The 16,648-nt window shown below is 41.5% G+C and overlaps 1 protein-coding gene across 1 annotated transcript in view; it reads left to right on the top strand.

Annotated features, from left to right (window-relative positions):
* The window catches only part of KIAA0922 (KIAA0922 ortholog), a 170,202-nt gene that overhangs the window by 72,374 nt on the left and 81,180 nt on the right, over positions 1-16,648 (top strand). The window contains exons 3-4 of the mRNA XM_011959776.1: positions 9,888-9,956; positions 15,549-15,672. The gene's annotated coding sequence lies outside the window, so the exon portion shown is untranslated. The remainder of the gene's footprint in view (positions 1-9,887; positions 9,957-15,548; positions 15,673-16,648) is intronic.

The following is a 16,648-nucleotide window of genomic DNA, read 5'->3' as shown; positions in this document are numbered from 1 at the left end:
TTTAGTAAAATATTGTTCTGGGTCATAAAGTTATATGGGCTTGTTCTTCGGTCCTACTGAGAAACTCTAGGAATTAATTATCTTTTGTACTTCAGTTTTTATCTTATCAGCCTTTCTGTGATCTGTATGCCTTAACTTGTGTTTTTCCCTTTGTTAAAACTCTTCCTCCAACCTTACCTGAAGACAGTGTTCAGCTGTCTAGATCCTACTCAAATGCCACCTCTTCCAAAAGGCATTTCCTAACCTATTCCATGCTGGGTGATCTCTTCCTCTTGTGGACACTTAAAGTACTGTGGACTGTCCTCTCCCTTGTATCATGTGTGTTATGTATTGTAGGAGACATGTGATACATACAGAATACTGTGAGCCTGTGAAAGTTAGGTAGGCTGTTTTTATTTGCCTTTGGATTTCTGAATCTAACTGCCTTGGGTAGATAGAAGAAATGAATGTCAGTGAGATTTGGCATGTCTGCCTTTACAATATGAATAAGTTCAGCTACCAAGCTGCTTAAAGTGTTATAGATGAGCTTTAAAACATGGCTAGTGCACCGTTAGGGAACTAATACCTAAATTTTTACGGACACTTTGAGAACTCAAAGTTGGTTTTCTAAAAATAACATGCACAGTAATGCATGAACTTGCATTGTCCACCCATGATCAAAGAGGAAAAAGTCCTTCATCCCTAGACTCCCTTATCTGCTTAGGGTTTGTGTGAATTTCTGCTTTGGCTTCTTTTTTTTTATGTGTAATGTCTGGCAAACTCTGTTAATGCTGGAAGTATCTAATACTGAATGTTCATGCCAACTTGTCCTAGAGCTGAAAGGTAATGCAAAATGGATTTTGTATTTTGCAGATTTTATAATTATATTTCATTATTTTAACATATAGTAGAGTGACCCACCCTAGCATCTAGGAAAGATGTCAAATCTTTAAACCACAGAGGAGAAGCCATGAGTTGGAGTAAGGAAAACGTTGGAATGGCAGTTGGGGAAATGTGAGCTTAATTACTGGCCTGTTCTTTAATAGGGTTTTGCACAGTCCTTTGACTACTTGTACTTGGCTAAAGTAGATCTTTATAGTATGTGGAATGTAGTGAGAATAAATATGTAAATATAATAATGTATTTTAAAGTTACTGAATTGGAGATAAAATGCCTTTTGGTCCTCATAGAATAGGGAGCGGTGAGGGACAGATTTCTTTGGTTGCACATGGAGTTAAGGGAGACACAGGAGTCAAGGTATCAACAAAGCTTTCAGCTGGGCAGGTAGGCCAAGGCCCTCACCAGAGTGGGAATATAGTACAGCCGGCTGAGGGGCGTTGCAAGCAAGATGGTGAACTGCATCTTTTATTCCATTGGGAGGTGCCTGTGGGCCATCCATGGGATGATGCCTGGTACAGATGGAAACACAAGTCAGGAGCTCAGCGGAGGAGTCTAGGCCACAGATACACAGGCTTGGGAAATGAATCAGTCAAACCACAGAAACCAAACTCTGGCTGATTTGAGCAGAAAAGGAATTTATTGAAAGGATGTTGGGCAGCTGACAGAATCTCTAGGAAGACCAAAGAACCAGGCCCAGAAAACAAGCCGGCAAGAAGAGGAATTGAATTAGCAGCTAGAGCCACAGCCAAAAGTATTCCATGGAAACAGACTGCTGAGAACCCCACTCCATCACTTACCCTGCTGTAGTACTGTGGTCCCCCAGGACAAATTCTCCAACTTCTTTGCTTCCTTGTGGCATCAGCTTGCGGAGGCCCTGCCTTAGGCGGGTAAATCTGGAGAAGGCCAGGTCATAGGCTAGCACCCCAGCTGTTAGTGGGGCTAGTAAAACTAGTATCTGACCCTTTCCGAATCCAGGAGGGTTGACCGTGGGAAATGTACCAATGCAGTAAAGGAAGATGCTGAACAGCCGCAGAAATCACAAATGTCAGTGAAGGAAGCATTTATCTGTGGGTGATAGGCGAACCCAGTGGATGGGTACAATAGGCTAGAGTGAAAAAAGAGTAGAGGAAGAGCTTTGGAAATGGCAGCATGGAAGAGATAGGCAGAGGAAGAGGAGTTTGAGAGGGAGAAGGAGCAGCCACAGAGGTAGGAGGTAGTGGGGAGGTTTCCTGGAAACCGAGGGAGAGGCATTCAAGAGAGGGTAGCCAGTGGAGAGGCCAAGTCAGCTCGGTACTTGATTTTGCGGGCTGTGATCATTTATGACCTCAGCAAGGGCTGCGTTGTTGCAGAGAGGGCTGGGGCCAGAGAGCAGTCCGGTGGAGTCAGCATGGTTAAGGGGCTGCGAATGCATGATCGCATTCCCATTCAGCCACCCCACGGCTGAATGCGCTTCGGCAAGTTGTTTCAATCCCCAAAGCATCTTTGTGTGCGAAAATAGGATGGATGATAATTGGTATCCACATAGGGTTCTTAGGATTATATATAATAAAGTGCTTGGCACAGCATCTGGTATATTGCAAGTGCTCAATAAATTTACTTGCTGTCATTGTTACATCACCTATGGTTTGGCTTCGAAGGGAAGAAAAGGGCTTGAAGCGGCTGGGGAAGGTAGAGAAGGATCTTAAGTGAGCAGGGCATGATTCTTTTCCTGTAAGTAAGTGGGGGAGACAGAAATGGGAGGGAGATGAAAATCCTGGAGAGGGCAGGACAGGGGGCTGTGAGCCTGGGACGCATTCAGAAAGAGCAACTATGGGGTTAGTCTGACAGACGCAACGTCTCCTCTTTCGATAGTGTGGATGCATAGGTCATCAGCTATGTGAGGGACAGATTACTGTGGATGACTTTTGTTGCTGTCTTAGGGAAGCTGGCCATCAACACGCTGGGCTGCCCTACATCCCCAGGTCCTGTTACTAGCGAGAGCACCTCCAACAGACCACTCTTGGTATTGCTTCAGTGACTTTTTGATTCCTCTCTTTTGGTTTAATTAATGCTTTGGCCTTGAAGCTGGAAGCTTTCTACAGTGAAAGAAACTAGGAAAATCATGTCCTACCAAAAGACTTTTTCTCGTTGGTGGAATTTTAATGGAGGAAAATACTGGTTTCTGCCTCCATTGTTAAATGGTTCTTTGCAAGTAGTTAATTGATTGGTAAGAATGGCAGTTCCAACTTAAGTAGCAATGCCTGTGTTTTGTACGTTTTTTCCTATCAGTAAACTTCTGGGGAGAAGTATTTTTTAAATTAAAAATAAAAACAGAAAAAATGACTCGTACTAAGATTATGATGTAGAATTTTAAAACGATGTAGTTATGTAACTCATTTAATAAATTGTGCAGCTTAGGCCATTTGTTTTTCAAGGAAGGCCCTAAAGCTCAGTGCCTTGCCTCAGTTCATAGGCATTTCCAGGCAGTGAGAGCCCGAGGAAGGCGGCGCCCTGGAGTAACCAATCAGATTGTTGGCATGCATTGGTATAGACACCTCCCAGGCTGGGACTTTTTGTATCTATGCAGGAATCGATTTGAAGACCAGTTGCAAAATGGAAAAGTACTGAATTCCTCTAAGGTCCCAGGAGGTAGCAACTGAGTCTTAGAAATACCTGTCTCTGGCCGGGCGCGGTGGCTCATGCCTGTAATCCCAGCACTTTGGGAGGCCCAGGCGGGCGGATCACAAGGTCAGGAGATCGAGACCATCCTGGCTAACACCGTGAAACCCTATCTCTACTAAAAATACAAAAAATTAGCTGGGCGTCGTGGTGGGCGCCTGTAGTCCAGCTACTCGGGAGGCTGAGGCAGGAGAATGGCATGAACCCGGGAGGCGGAACTTGCAGTGAGCCGAGATCGCACCACTGCACTCCAGTCTGGGTGACAAAGCGAGACTCTTTCTCAAACAACAACAACAAAAACCTGTCTCCTGCTCAGAGGAAGATGGTGGTTGACTAAGTATCCCATCAGACACACTGTTTAGAAGAGTGGGACCAAGGAGATTAATGCAGGGATCTCTGCCATTATGGAGTCTCCAGGTCACTTCCAGCATTTCCAGCTGTGGGATCTCTCATTCCTGTGAATAATGAGTACAGCCCAGTAAGTGTCTCATTAGCATAACATGTCATTCCTTGAGCACTTGAGAGTCTTGACACAGTAACATTATTCTGGTTACTGTGGTCTACTTAGCTACCTTTCTTGAGGCAGAGGGGGTTTGTGAAATGGATGGGAAACTTTTCCTCTTGTCCATGCAACCTTTTTAATCCAGCGGCTAAAGCCATTGTTGCTGTGTCGGTAAGGTTTTTGTTTTTGAAACACCCGCTGTCCCCTCAGGTGTTGGAAGAGTTTGCATCTCAAAGACAGCTAGCTAGATGTGGGGGGCCAAGAGATAGATGAAACCCAGTCCACTGACGAATATGGAAAGCCAGACAGTTCAGTCCTCGCTGTAGGTGCTCACTGTTATGTCTCAGGTCCTTGTTAGGAGGTGAAGCTATTTTTCACTTGTTCGAAACGACAGGCCCTCTTCTGAAACACTGTGGTGGTCTCCAGGAGTTGAGTAAACCCTTAGGAATAAGGCCAGCACACATCCACAGCACGTCATCTGGAGAAGCGTCTGCTGAGTTTCCCTCGCTCCCCTCCTCATGGGCCAGCAAAGCCTTCCCTGGTAGCTGCTATGGGGCCCAGGCTGCCCTCTGCCTTGGGCTGGCCCTCTTCCCTTACCCCTCATACCAACTTCCCTGCCTCCCTCTCCTCGCTCCACCCCCGGAGCCAGCAGGCCAGCTTGCGAGTGCACTTTCTGTGCTCAGTTCTCCAAGGTGGTCCGTGCTATCTTCACTCCTGCCATTGGCCTTACTGGAAGCAGCCTGTGTTCAGTGTCCTTCCATGGTAGCTGCTCATTGAGGCCCATTCAGATAGCCCCATTCTCCAAAGGCTTTGCTGAGTTTCTCCAGTGGGTTTTTCCTCTTCTGTTTTTGGACTCTCCTGATCTCTAGGTTTTGATCATGGGCATACGAGGCAGTCCAGCCTCCTGGATGGTAAGCCTGAGGGGAGCATCTTCCTGGAGCTGACCACCTGCCTCACTGCAGCTGAGCCTTATTAAATTGCCAAGAGCTTTGAGGTGGGGTCAGCAGTCCCTGGCCCTGCCTCTCACTCTGGGGAGATGGAGCTTTGCCTTTGAAATGACATGTTTTGGTTGGATAACATTTGTGAACAGCTGGAACAGTTGGTTACAGCCAACTCATTTCCATGTCTAAGTTACTGGACTCATTTTTTAAAGTGTGTCTGATATCAGCAGACAGATTTAATTTTCCTGGGAATGAGAAATTTGGGCATCTACATGCTTTTGAAGGATCTTGGAGTCATCCAATGCAGCTTGCTCATTTTTCTGAAGAAGAAACTGAAGCCCTGTGTCACACTAGGACCTGACTCAGCGTCTTCTCATTTCCAGTGAAATTTCTTTTCTCTTGTATCAGCCACTTTTTCAAACTCTTTTCTTTTCTTTTTCTTTTCTGTTCTTTTCTTCTTTCTTGAGATGGAGTCTCACTCTGTCACCCAGGCTGGAGTGCAGTGGTGTGATCTCGGCTCACTGCAAGCTCCGCCTCCCGGGTTCATGCCATTCTCCTGCCTCAGCCTCCCCAGTAGCTGGGACTACAGGCGCCCGCCACCATGCCCAGCTAATTTTTTGAATTTTTAGTAGAGATGGGGTTTCACCGTGTTAGCCAGGATGGTCTTGATCTCCTGACCTCGTGATCCACCCACATCGGCCTCCCAAAGTGCTGGGATTACAGGTATGAGCCACCGCACCCGGCCCAAACTGATTTTTTGTTTTATGTCTGTAGAAAAAAATGTGGCCAAAGTTTTTAAAAAGATTTTTTTCTTTTAAAAGATAAAAGAAAAAAAGCCAGGTAAAATCTTAGGCAAAGGTCAATGTTTTTTCAAAATAAGACATGTGGAAATCCTTGTCTGTATGTCCTACTGCTGAGAAAGCTCAGCTCTTTGCGAAAGGTGTTTAAAATAAGGACTAAGAGTGTGTGGAACATGATCTGTATCAACAAGAGCTCAGACACTGCAGATGGCTCTTGCCTTTATTTCTCATCCTTGTGCCTTTCTCCTGTTATAGAAGCAAAATGACCCCTTTTACGTGTTGCCCAGGCTGGAGTACAGTGGTGCAGTCATTGTTCCCTGCAGCTTTGAACTCCTGGGCTTAAGGGATCTTCTACCTCAGCCTCCCTAGTACTTGGGACTACCAGCGTGTGCCACTGAGCCCAACTAATGTATCTATATATAAATATATAGATAAGTAAATACAAATATATAGAATAAATAAATATATATATTTATTTATTTTAATAGAGATGAGGTCTCACCATATTCCCCAGACTGGTCTCAAACTCCTAGGCTCGAGCAATTCTCCCACCCTGTCCTCCCAAAGTGCTGGGGTTGCAGGTGTGAGCCACTACACCTGGTCCATTTTTCTCTTTTAACTAGGAGCTCTTTTTTTTACAATTATCTTACAGATGGAGAAGGGGTGAAAATTAGAAATCTGTGGCATAAATTTATAATTGATTGCTACAAGATGCATGTGATTATTTGATGCCAGTTGTGGGGACTCCTAAGAGTAAAAGAGGCCAGGTGGTCTTTGACATAAATGAATCATTATTATTAAGGGTGAAACATGAGAAGGGTGAAATGCTGACTTTTGCAAGAAAGGGGAAAAAGGAGGAAGTTTTATCTTTTATTGCTGTAGTTCTTGAGATTTAAGTTATTTCTTTGAAGCTAACTGTGGCATTTCAAACAGGATATAATTTCTTGGGACTGATATTTGAGGATAATTGTTCATGTCCATAGCTGACTAAATTTTGGCAATTTGTTCTTTCCCCCCCCCACCACCCCGCTCCAGTTTTTTAACAAATATTTGAGCCAGGCACAATGGCTCACGCCTGTAATCCCAACACTCTGGGAGGCCAAGGAGGGTGGATCACCTGAGGTCGGGGGTTGGAGACCAGCCTGACCTACATGGAGGAACCCCATCTCTACTAAAAATACAAAATTAGCCAGATGTAATGGCATATGCCTGTAATCCCAGCTACTTGGGGGGCTGAGGCAGGGGAATCACTTGAACCCAGGAGGTGGAGGTTGCGGTGAGCTGAGATGGCACCACTGCCTGGGCAACAAGAGCAAAACTCTTGTCTCAGAAAACCAACAAATACTTGAAACATATGCATGTGTAAGTACTCTCCAGATCAATACCTATGTCTGAAATAGTTTTACCTGTAAGTGCTAATTTTTAAATTAATATACTGATGTTGAAACTCCTTATAACTTAATATAGTATTTTTCAAGCTGTAAAGTCAGTTAAGCTGAAATCAGCCAATGAGAAAAATAATTTATGACTTTTAGAGAAGAAAACTGGCATGGTTTTATTTCTCTGTTTGGGATCAAAATAGAGTTTTCTTTGAAGTTAGAGACACTCTGGCTGTTTGTACCATATTACTTTAGGTTTGATCCTAAATGTCTGATTTTTATTGGGTATGTAAAACTTTCTAATTGTGGAATTTAAAAACCTCTATCAGAATATGAGACAGCCCAAGTTTATATTTCATTCTATAATATTCAGAGCTAATTATTACTGTACCATTTGGGACTTTTAATTCCAGAGGTCGATGTTGACTTTAAGCTCAATCAGCTTCTCCATCTGTTCTCTTTGCTTTTCTTATTAGATGAGGGTCATCCTCTTAGTAATATGAGCTAATATTTATTGACCTTAATGAAGCCTTTGCTTCATATTTGGCACATCATTTTATCTCATCCTATTTCATTTTATTCTCGTAACTACAGTGTAGATCATTTCCATTTTGCAGATAACAAGGTTAGGACTTGAGAGAGGTTTAGTGACTGATACTCTCAGGGCTGGAAGGTGATGGCCATGGCCTGGAGTACTCTGCTTCCTGAGCCCTCACCAGCAGGCCAGACTGCACCGGTTCCTTGGATAGGTCATACAATGCCTGAACTTGGCAGGGCTCATGTTTCCCGCTTCCACAGATCTGGATTGGAATTTGGGCTCTGCCTTTTCGTAGCTCTGTGACCTTGGGTGAATTACTTAAATCCTCCAAACCTCATCTGTTCATGTGGAAGTTGTATAAAATCTGATGGCAAATTCACTTTTCAGTGCACAAGACAGAAAGAAGATTGTCATTAATTACTTTGTCCTATGCAGTAGCCTGACTTTTCTCAAGATTATTTTTGGTACATGAAGTTGCTGGTTTTTTTTTTTTTTTTTCCTTCTGAAATACTGAGCCTGGCCAGCTCCGTCTGGAGTGGGGTGCCTGTGGTGGATGTGCTGTGGGTACCTCTTCACCTTCGTTACCATCATTTCCGGAGGCAACTTCTCTGCAAGCCAGTTGTAGAATTAGTGCTGGCCTTTTAGGGTTTGAGTAAATAGCATACCTCTTCTCTGACCATGTTCAAAACAAGTGAAGAGATTGACAAGAGTTAGGCAGATGGAGCCCAAGGCATCACTTTATTATTAATACAGCTGGGGCTGGAGATAGAATAAAGGAGGTACAGACTATAATGGAGAGAGGATAGTGAAAGAGAAACTTAGATAAAGGCAGAAAGTGGAGGGAGGAAGAAAAGATTGCAACTAGATTCTTCCTGTGAGACAAGGACTTTGGAAGGGTTCTCGGGTCTCTGCATTGTTTGTACCTTCAAGAAAAGTGGGGCCTTGGAGAAGGAGTTGCTGAAAGGTCACAAAGCGTATTGGCCAGTAGGTTTAAAAGTCAAATTTCCACTCTTGGACCAGCCTTTGAACCAGCTTTGTCGGTGGCTGCTGGGCGGGAGGAGAAAATGGAAAGATTCCATTTACTTACTTATTTTTGAGACAGGTCTCAAAAATGGTCTTGCTCTGTCGCCCAGTCTGGAGTGCAGTGGTGCTGTCATAGCTTACGGCAAGCTCGAACTCCTGGGCTCAAGCAATCCTCCTGCCTCAGCCTCCAGAGTAGTTGGGACTACAGGCATATGCCACCATGCCTGGCTAATTTTTGAAATTTTTTAGTAGAGATAGAATCTCACTGTGTTGCCCAGACTGCTCTCAAACTCCTGGACTCAAGTGATCTGCCTGCCTTGGCCTCTCAAAGTGCTGGAATTACAGGCATGAGCCACCACCTCCGGCCAAAAAGATTCTATTTTGGAAAGCTTGTTCCAGTCTTTGAAAACAGTTGTTCATGTTACCTTTAGGAGCTTCTTCAGTTAAACATCTTTAGATTATTACAGCTTTTAAAATGTCATTATAGAAGTTGATAGTTTTTTGATACTCATATGTATATTTTGTATTTTATGTTTTCAAGTATGTTTATATGTCATGTATCTTTATTATGGTTTTCTTTTACATGTTTTTAAAATATGTTTTGACATGTTTTTCTGCTATATTGATTTGTGCCTTTTGACTATGAAGGAAAATGAAATCGTAGTGATGATTAACAACTTGCCATGCGAGATTCTGTATGATTGTTATTCTTATGGAGGCTTGTGATGGTTGCAGCCTCACCAGCTATGCGACACAGTCCTTGCCTTGTTACAAGAAGTCTTTACAAAGTCAGAGGCCACAGTCCCCTCCTCCAGGCCAACTTTACTTGTATGTGATTTCCTGATTTAGGGTTTATGAAAATAGCCATGTCATCCAAATTCACCCAGAAATGAAGGCTGTTACAAATTAAATCCATCTCTATTTCTGTCTGAATGCTTATAAAATCTGTACATTTGATATGAAGTTCTAGCCATAATCTTAGATTATCTTAAGTTTTAAAACTCTAGAATTATACCAGACTTCTAATAATTCAATTTTATCATTTAAAATCTATAAGGGAGTAAAATTATATCTCATGCACTGGGAGTCATTGGTCTAAGTACAATATATCTCAGCATTTAAATGTTAAAACTACAACAAAGTCAATCTCTCTTTTCTTTTTTTTAGCTTCTCGGACAAACTATTTAGTGGAAAAGGCTTACATTTTCAGCCATCAGTTTTAGATTTTGGAATACAGTAAGTATCTTTTCTTTATAATTAAAACTCATTTTATGTATACTATTTATTTTCAGGATTTTTTTTTTACATATGTGTACAATGTTACATTTTAGGTATATTGATAATATGAAGGGATATTGATCCTGGGACTTGTTAAGAGAAATATTTTTGTGAAAAGGAGAGTGCAAGAATTGTTTCAGTCCTTTCTTTAATTTTTTTTTTTTTTTTTGAGATGGAGTCTTGCTCTGTCACCTAGGCTGGAGTGCAGTGGCCTGATCTCGGCTCACTGCAAGCTCCGCCTCCCAAGTCCATGCCATTCTCCTGCCTCAGCCTCCCAAGTTGCTGGGACCACAGGCGTCTGCCACCATACCTGGCTAATTTTTTGTATTTTTAGTAGAGATGGGGTTCCACCGTGTTAGCCAGGATGGTCTCGATCTCCTGACCTCGTGATTCACCCACCTTGGCCTCCCAAAGTGCTGGGATTACAGACGTGAGTCACCGCGCCTGGCCTTCTTTAATTTTTAATAAGTATACCTTTTAATATTTTATAGTGATTGGAATTTAATAAGATGTCAATGTTGGTTTTCCAAAACAGATCCAGTTATTTTATAATGAAAAACTCTAAATATTGATGGTCTCTGAATTCTTGTACACTAGATTGATTTACTCACTTCATTTTTACTTCTTGCCTTCTGGATTCAAAATTGCACCATGCTTACAGTTGTTAGGATTAAGACTTTGGAGACTCAAGTTGGGGAAGGCAGTGCATAAGCTGTAATGACTTTACAGTATCATGTAAAGAACCACAAGATGAAGACAGTATAATCTGAGTGTCAGTTGAAGGCCTAACTTGGGAACCTGGAAAAATTAAGGAAGGGTGACACTGTGGAGAACAGGCAACATAAGGACTCTTGCTGTCTGTGATAAAGTTTGAGTCTTCAAGTGTTAAGCTTCCTGGATGCAGAATATAGCTGCATTGAAAAGATAGAACTTCTAATTAGTAGTTTCAAGAGTGAGGGGTAAAAGCGCTGCTTGTTTCCGGGGCTGGCAAACAACACTTCAATTTCCTGAAGAGCCTTCTGAGTGACAAGCAAAGTTTTGTGAATGAAATAACCATGGCCATAGGAGAGCATCTGGGCTGGGTTAGGGTGGGCTCCTGGTGTGCCCTCCTTCATGCATCTGGATTACTTGCTTTACATTCCTTTCTAATCATCTAAATGTTAGAGCTGCAGTGAAGGAGAATGAACTCGGAATTTTTTTTTTTTTTTTTTGAGACGGAGTCTAGCATTGTCACCCAGACTGGAGTGCAAGTGGTGCAGTCTCGGCTCACTGCAGCCTCTGCCTCTTGGGTTCAAACAATTCTCCTGCCTCAGCCTCCTGAATAGCTGGAACTACGGGCGCCCACCATCATGCCTGTAATTTTTGTATTTTTAGTAGAGATAGTGTTTTGCTGTGTTGGCCAGGCTAGTCTCAAACTCCTGACCTCAAGTGATATGCCCTCTTGGCCTCCCAGAGTGCTGGGATTACAGGTATGAGCCACTGCGCCCATCCTGAACTTGAAATTTGAAAGTACCATGTTGAGCTTTTTAGAAAAAGATTCTATAAGGGAAGAAGAAAAAACTGGGAGTTTGCCAACTTTATAAATTTCTAGGTTTCTGCTTTTTTGATTTTTTATATTTTTACTCTTATGTAAAGAAAGTTCAATAGAAGCTGAATGTTTAGTAGTTTAGTTGACAATATAAATAAGCTGAATTTATCATAACCTCATTGATTTTAAATTCTGAGAGGGTGCTGTACTTTTGTGAAAAATCTTTATTGTGAGGCTGAGCGCAGTGGCTCACACCTGTAATCCCAGCACTCTGGGAGTCTTGGGTGGGTGGATCACTTGAGCTCAGGAGTTCGAGACCAGCCTGGCCAACATGGCAAAACCCCTGACTCTACTAAAAATACAAAAATTAGCCGGACATGGTGGTGAGCGCCTGTAATCCCAGCTACTTGGGAGGTTAAGGCACAAGAGTTTCTTGAGCCTGAGAGGCAGAGGTTGCAGTGAGCGAAGATCATCATGCCACCGAGTTCCAGCCTGGGTGACAGAGGGAGACTGTCTCAAAAAAAAAAAAAAAAAAAAAAGAAAGGCTTTATTGTGAAAAGAAATTTTGATTCAGGACCTACTTTAAAGAATATATGTTATACATTGGTAGATAGAATAATAGTAGTAGTAAGTATAGCTATTAGGATAGTTCATAGGATCCTGGCTGTCTGAAATATTTGCTCTTCAGTAACATAACAAAATCCTATAGTCGATGCCCATGGGCAATTTACAGTTGTCCCTTGTTATCCATATGGGATCGGATCCAGGACGCTCATGGAAACTAAAAGCTAAGGATGCTCAAGTCCTTGGCATGTTATTTACATACAACCTCCCATATACTTTAGATTATCTCTAGAGGCCAGGCACGGTGGTTTATGCCTTTGGTTTATGGGATTATCCAAATCCCAGCGCTTTGGGAGACTGAGGCAGAAGGATCACTTGAGGCCAAGAGTTCGAGACCAGCCTGGGCAACACTGTGAGACACTGTCTCTATAAAAAATTTTTTTAAAAAATTAAGCATGGTGGTGCACACCTGTACTTCCAGCTACTTACGAGGCTGAAGCAAGAGGATCACTTGAGTCCAGGAGTTCGAGGTTACTGTGAGCTATGATCATGACACTGTACTCCAGCCTGGATGACAGAGTTTTTTTGTTTGACAAAAACAAACAGAAAAACTCTAGTTTACTTATAATGACTAATACAGTGTAAATACTGTGTAAATAGTTGTTACACTGTGTCTCTTTCTTTTTGTATTGTTATTTTTGTGTTTTTTTCCCCCTCAAATACTTTCAATCAAGGTTGGTTGAATCTGCAGATATGGAGAGCCGATTGTATGTGATACACATTTGTTAATTAGCAATATACATTAATCTCTGGTCCTAATAGCTAGACACATGCTGAGAGAATGCTGAAAGTCTTTGATTTGAAAGGATTTCTGATTTTTAGATGGAATCACCTTTGGAGGACTTAGTTACCTTTATATAATACTTTATGGCTCCCAAAGTGTAATCACGTCTCTTGTCATTTGGGTTTTATATCAGTCCAGTGACGACAGGCATTATCTGAGTCTGTGTGTATTGTTGTGTTTGAGCGTGTACTACAAATGTGTTCATAGATTTGTTGCTGAGAAGGAATGCAGTTTGCTCGAGGTCATTTCACTAGAAGTGGTAGAATAAATCTTCTGATTTCTAAGAGCACTCATGATGCTATTTTTCTTATCAGTGAGATCTGGAATATGATTATGAGAATTAGTTATTTTGCTGAAGTTAAACTCAGAACAAACTTTAGCCTAAATTAGAACACATTTAAGATTAGTTGAGTTTTACCTTATGGCTGACAAATGGTTTAATTTATAGGCATTAGAGTAAAACTTTGGCCTGAGGGTTCTCCTCCTGATTTCTTCACTGTCCTAGTTCAGCTTTTGCTGTGGTTTATTTTGATGTTGGCCTTGAGCAAATCCGAGCCCTCTTCATAGCTTTGATTTTCCTGGGGGGTGTAAAATCGGGATCTTGTTACTCGGTTGCCATCTGCCTGCTTCTTAGGGCTTATGTGAAGGGTTAATATTCTGCTGGTCCTAAGATAAAAAGTGCTAATCATTCATAGAGATTTTAATCATTCTTTTGTAGTGTTAAATTAACAGAGTATCTTCCAGTTGTCACTAGTGAAGGAAATTTATATCCTCATAACACTTTTAAAAATAGAATCTAAAAAATAGAATAAAAATAGCACAGTGGTGACTAGGCTTCAGCTAGCATTCTCTGTTAGGTCTGGAGAGACTTCTGGTAGTGCAGTCACTGGCTCTGTAGCATTGCCATTTTGCATTCTTACTTTCTCATGTGTTTCTCTGGTAGACATTTGTATTCTTAGGAACCTTGTATTTAAATTATGTAAATAGGATATAAAGCGTTGAGGATAAGTATTAACTTTGATGATTGATATTATTTACTTAAAACCCCAAACCACAGAAGTCCTTATTTATTTAATTTTAATTGGGGGAAGAAAGGCAGATACGAGCCCAGTGCTCTGAGGTAAGGCTTTTCTGAAGCGACCCTTTATGTGTATGGTAGTGTTGAACATTTTTTTAAAAAATGGTGTTACTTAAGAACACTTTGAAAAATCAGGATTTTAATCACATTGATGTGGTATTTTATTTGTAATGGGATGTGAAGAACTGCGTTTTGAAATACACATTGGATATATTAAACCTTTCGTTAAGACTAGTGATTAAATGTAAGGGTGAAAGCCAAAAGAAAAATTCCAAGGATTTGATGGTAGTAACATAGTATTTTGGAGATCTCATTGTATATAAGAGAAGCAACATCCATTTCATTTTTCCTAAAGGATACATTTTTAATATCATAGAAATTGGAATAAAATTAGAAAAATATCAGCATAATGAATGAATTTTACCTAATTCATTCATTATGCTGATATTTTTCTAATTTTATTCCAATTATAGATATCATTCATTCAGCTTAAATTAGAATATAATTTTATTTCTAGGCCATCCTAATGAGAGCTATATATTTGGCTCTCTCTGCCACTGAAGATATTAAAACTGAAGAAATGACTTTAGTGAAATTTTTGCTGACTCTCTGTTCATTGCAACATAGTTGAACAAGACTGAATTTGGTGTTGAGCAGTAGGAATCAGAGTTAAGTGATTAGAGGGAGCATTGTAGGTGGCTCCAGGCAGGTGGGCCAGAGCCCAGCTCCTTTCCTCTTGGCAATTCCTTTATCAGAGCCGAGACATCGTAGGTGGAGAGTTACTGCCGAAAAGAATTGGCATCAAGTCCATCATGAATTAATGTATTTGTCACGGAGCAGGGATTCTTACTCTGAGGTTTGTGGAAGGTTTTGAAGCTGTATATGAAACTTTTTGTAAGTGTATGTTTGTGGAGAGAGGAGCCAGAGCTTTCATCAGAGTTTTTTGGAAAGGCTCCTAATTTAAATGGACGAGAACCTCTGCTGCAAAATGCTGCAGGATTTTCAGTTTTCTCAAAAGAATGGCCTTTAGCCATAATTAAGTTTTCCTTTTATAAGACCTAATAAAATAACATCTCTTTGTGAGTTGAAAATACATACCTCCCCAAAAAGTCTCTTTTACTCAGAAAACATAAGCCTAAGAAAAATTGGATTTTTCTATGAGTGCAGTTTCTTACCTAAACATATTTTCATTTGAATTAGAGACCCAAGTCCGAGAAGTGCCAGTGAGTTGCCGATATGTTTTTTTTGCAAGCATTTTAATGGCCTAGATGGGTTAAATTTTTCTAACACACAAACCAATGGAGTGCTACTGTGGATTGGCCTAAGCCTTATAAAATGAAGTTGTTTTTTGTTTTATGACTTTTGGCTGTTGGGAATTGAATCCAGCGTGATTGGATAATTTAACTTTGTGATGAACAGCAACAGCTTTCTGGGTTTAAAAATATGTGTGTGTATATATATAATAATACATATATATGTATAGGAATATTTATAACCACACAGTACATTGATTTTTCTCTTTGTTTCTCCTCGTAGGTTCCTGGGACATCCTGCAGCAAAGATTCTCCATGCTTACAACCCTAGTAGGGACAGAGAGGTTGTGGTGAATTCGGTGTTTGCAGCTGCTGGACATTTCCATGTGCCGCCTGTTCCCTGCAGGGTGGGTGTTGATGGACTCCTGGAAACTATGCCGTGGCAGGCTGCCAGATTTTCTTGCTTTCTTTGGCCTGAAGTTTTTACTTTCTGCTCCCCGTCTCCCCCTTTTTCTGCCACCCAAACCTTTTCCTTCTGTGTGTTTACCTTAGCATTTACTTTTCCAGTTGCTCGTTTTTATAATTTTGGTGGCTCTTGATACCTACTGAGGCTGAGGGAAGGTGGGGGGTTGGGGGGGAGTTTGAAGACTCTCAGCTGTGTGGTAATGTATGTATATTTAACGTGGCTTTATTGTGACTAGGGAAAGTTTATATTACTTGTCTTGAAATGACTGCAAACTCTGAGGCATTTAGTAACTAATGTAAGTTTATAGTTGAGACCTCTTCCATCTCTCAAACCTGCTAGGAAAGTTAAGTCTCCTTTCTAAATGCAGGGACTGCAAGGTATAGTGAATGGCTCCTTGTAAAGCTGATTGACACCATAACACAGAGCTCAAACTTAGTCTTCTAATAGTTTTAATTTCAGTGGTCTTTAATGTTTAATGAAGATCCTAATTGCTAGTAGGCTTTTATTTATTTTGCTCACTATGTCTGCCTGGTATTATGTACTTAAAAGAATACTGGGGCTAGGGACGTGTTGTAAGGGGAAGCCCAATATTTGGTTTGTGACAGTCTGTCTGGATAAACCTTGTTCCTGATTTTTATTACATACCAATATGTTTGCACATTGGTTATTGTCTATATTTAAGTAGAGATAGAACTGTGTTAGCTGGCCGGGCGCGGTGGCTCAAGCCTGTAATCCCAGCACTTTGGGAGGCCGAGACGAGCGGATCACCAGGTCAGGAGATCAAGACCATCCTGGCTAACATGGTGAAACCCCGTCTCTACTAAAAATACAAAAAGCTAGCCGGGCAAGGTGGCTGGTGCCTGTAGTCCCAGCTACTCGGGAGGCTGAGGCAGGAGAATGGCGTAAACCCGGGAGGC

The sequence above is a fragment of the Colobus angolensis genome, unplaced genomic scaffold (genome assembly GCF_000951035.1).
Source record: "Colobus angolensis palliatus isolate OR3802 unplaced genomic scaffold, Cang.pa_1.0 Scaffold5, whole genome shotgun sequence".
Taxonomy (NCBI): Eukaryota; Metazoa; Chordata; class Mammalia; order Primates; family Cercopithecidae; genus Colobus; species Colobus angolensis.
This window is presented reverse-complemented; position numbering and strand designations above follow the sequence as displayed.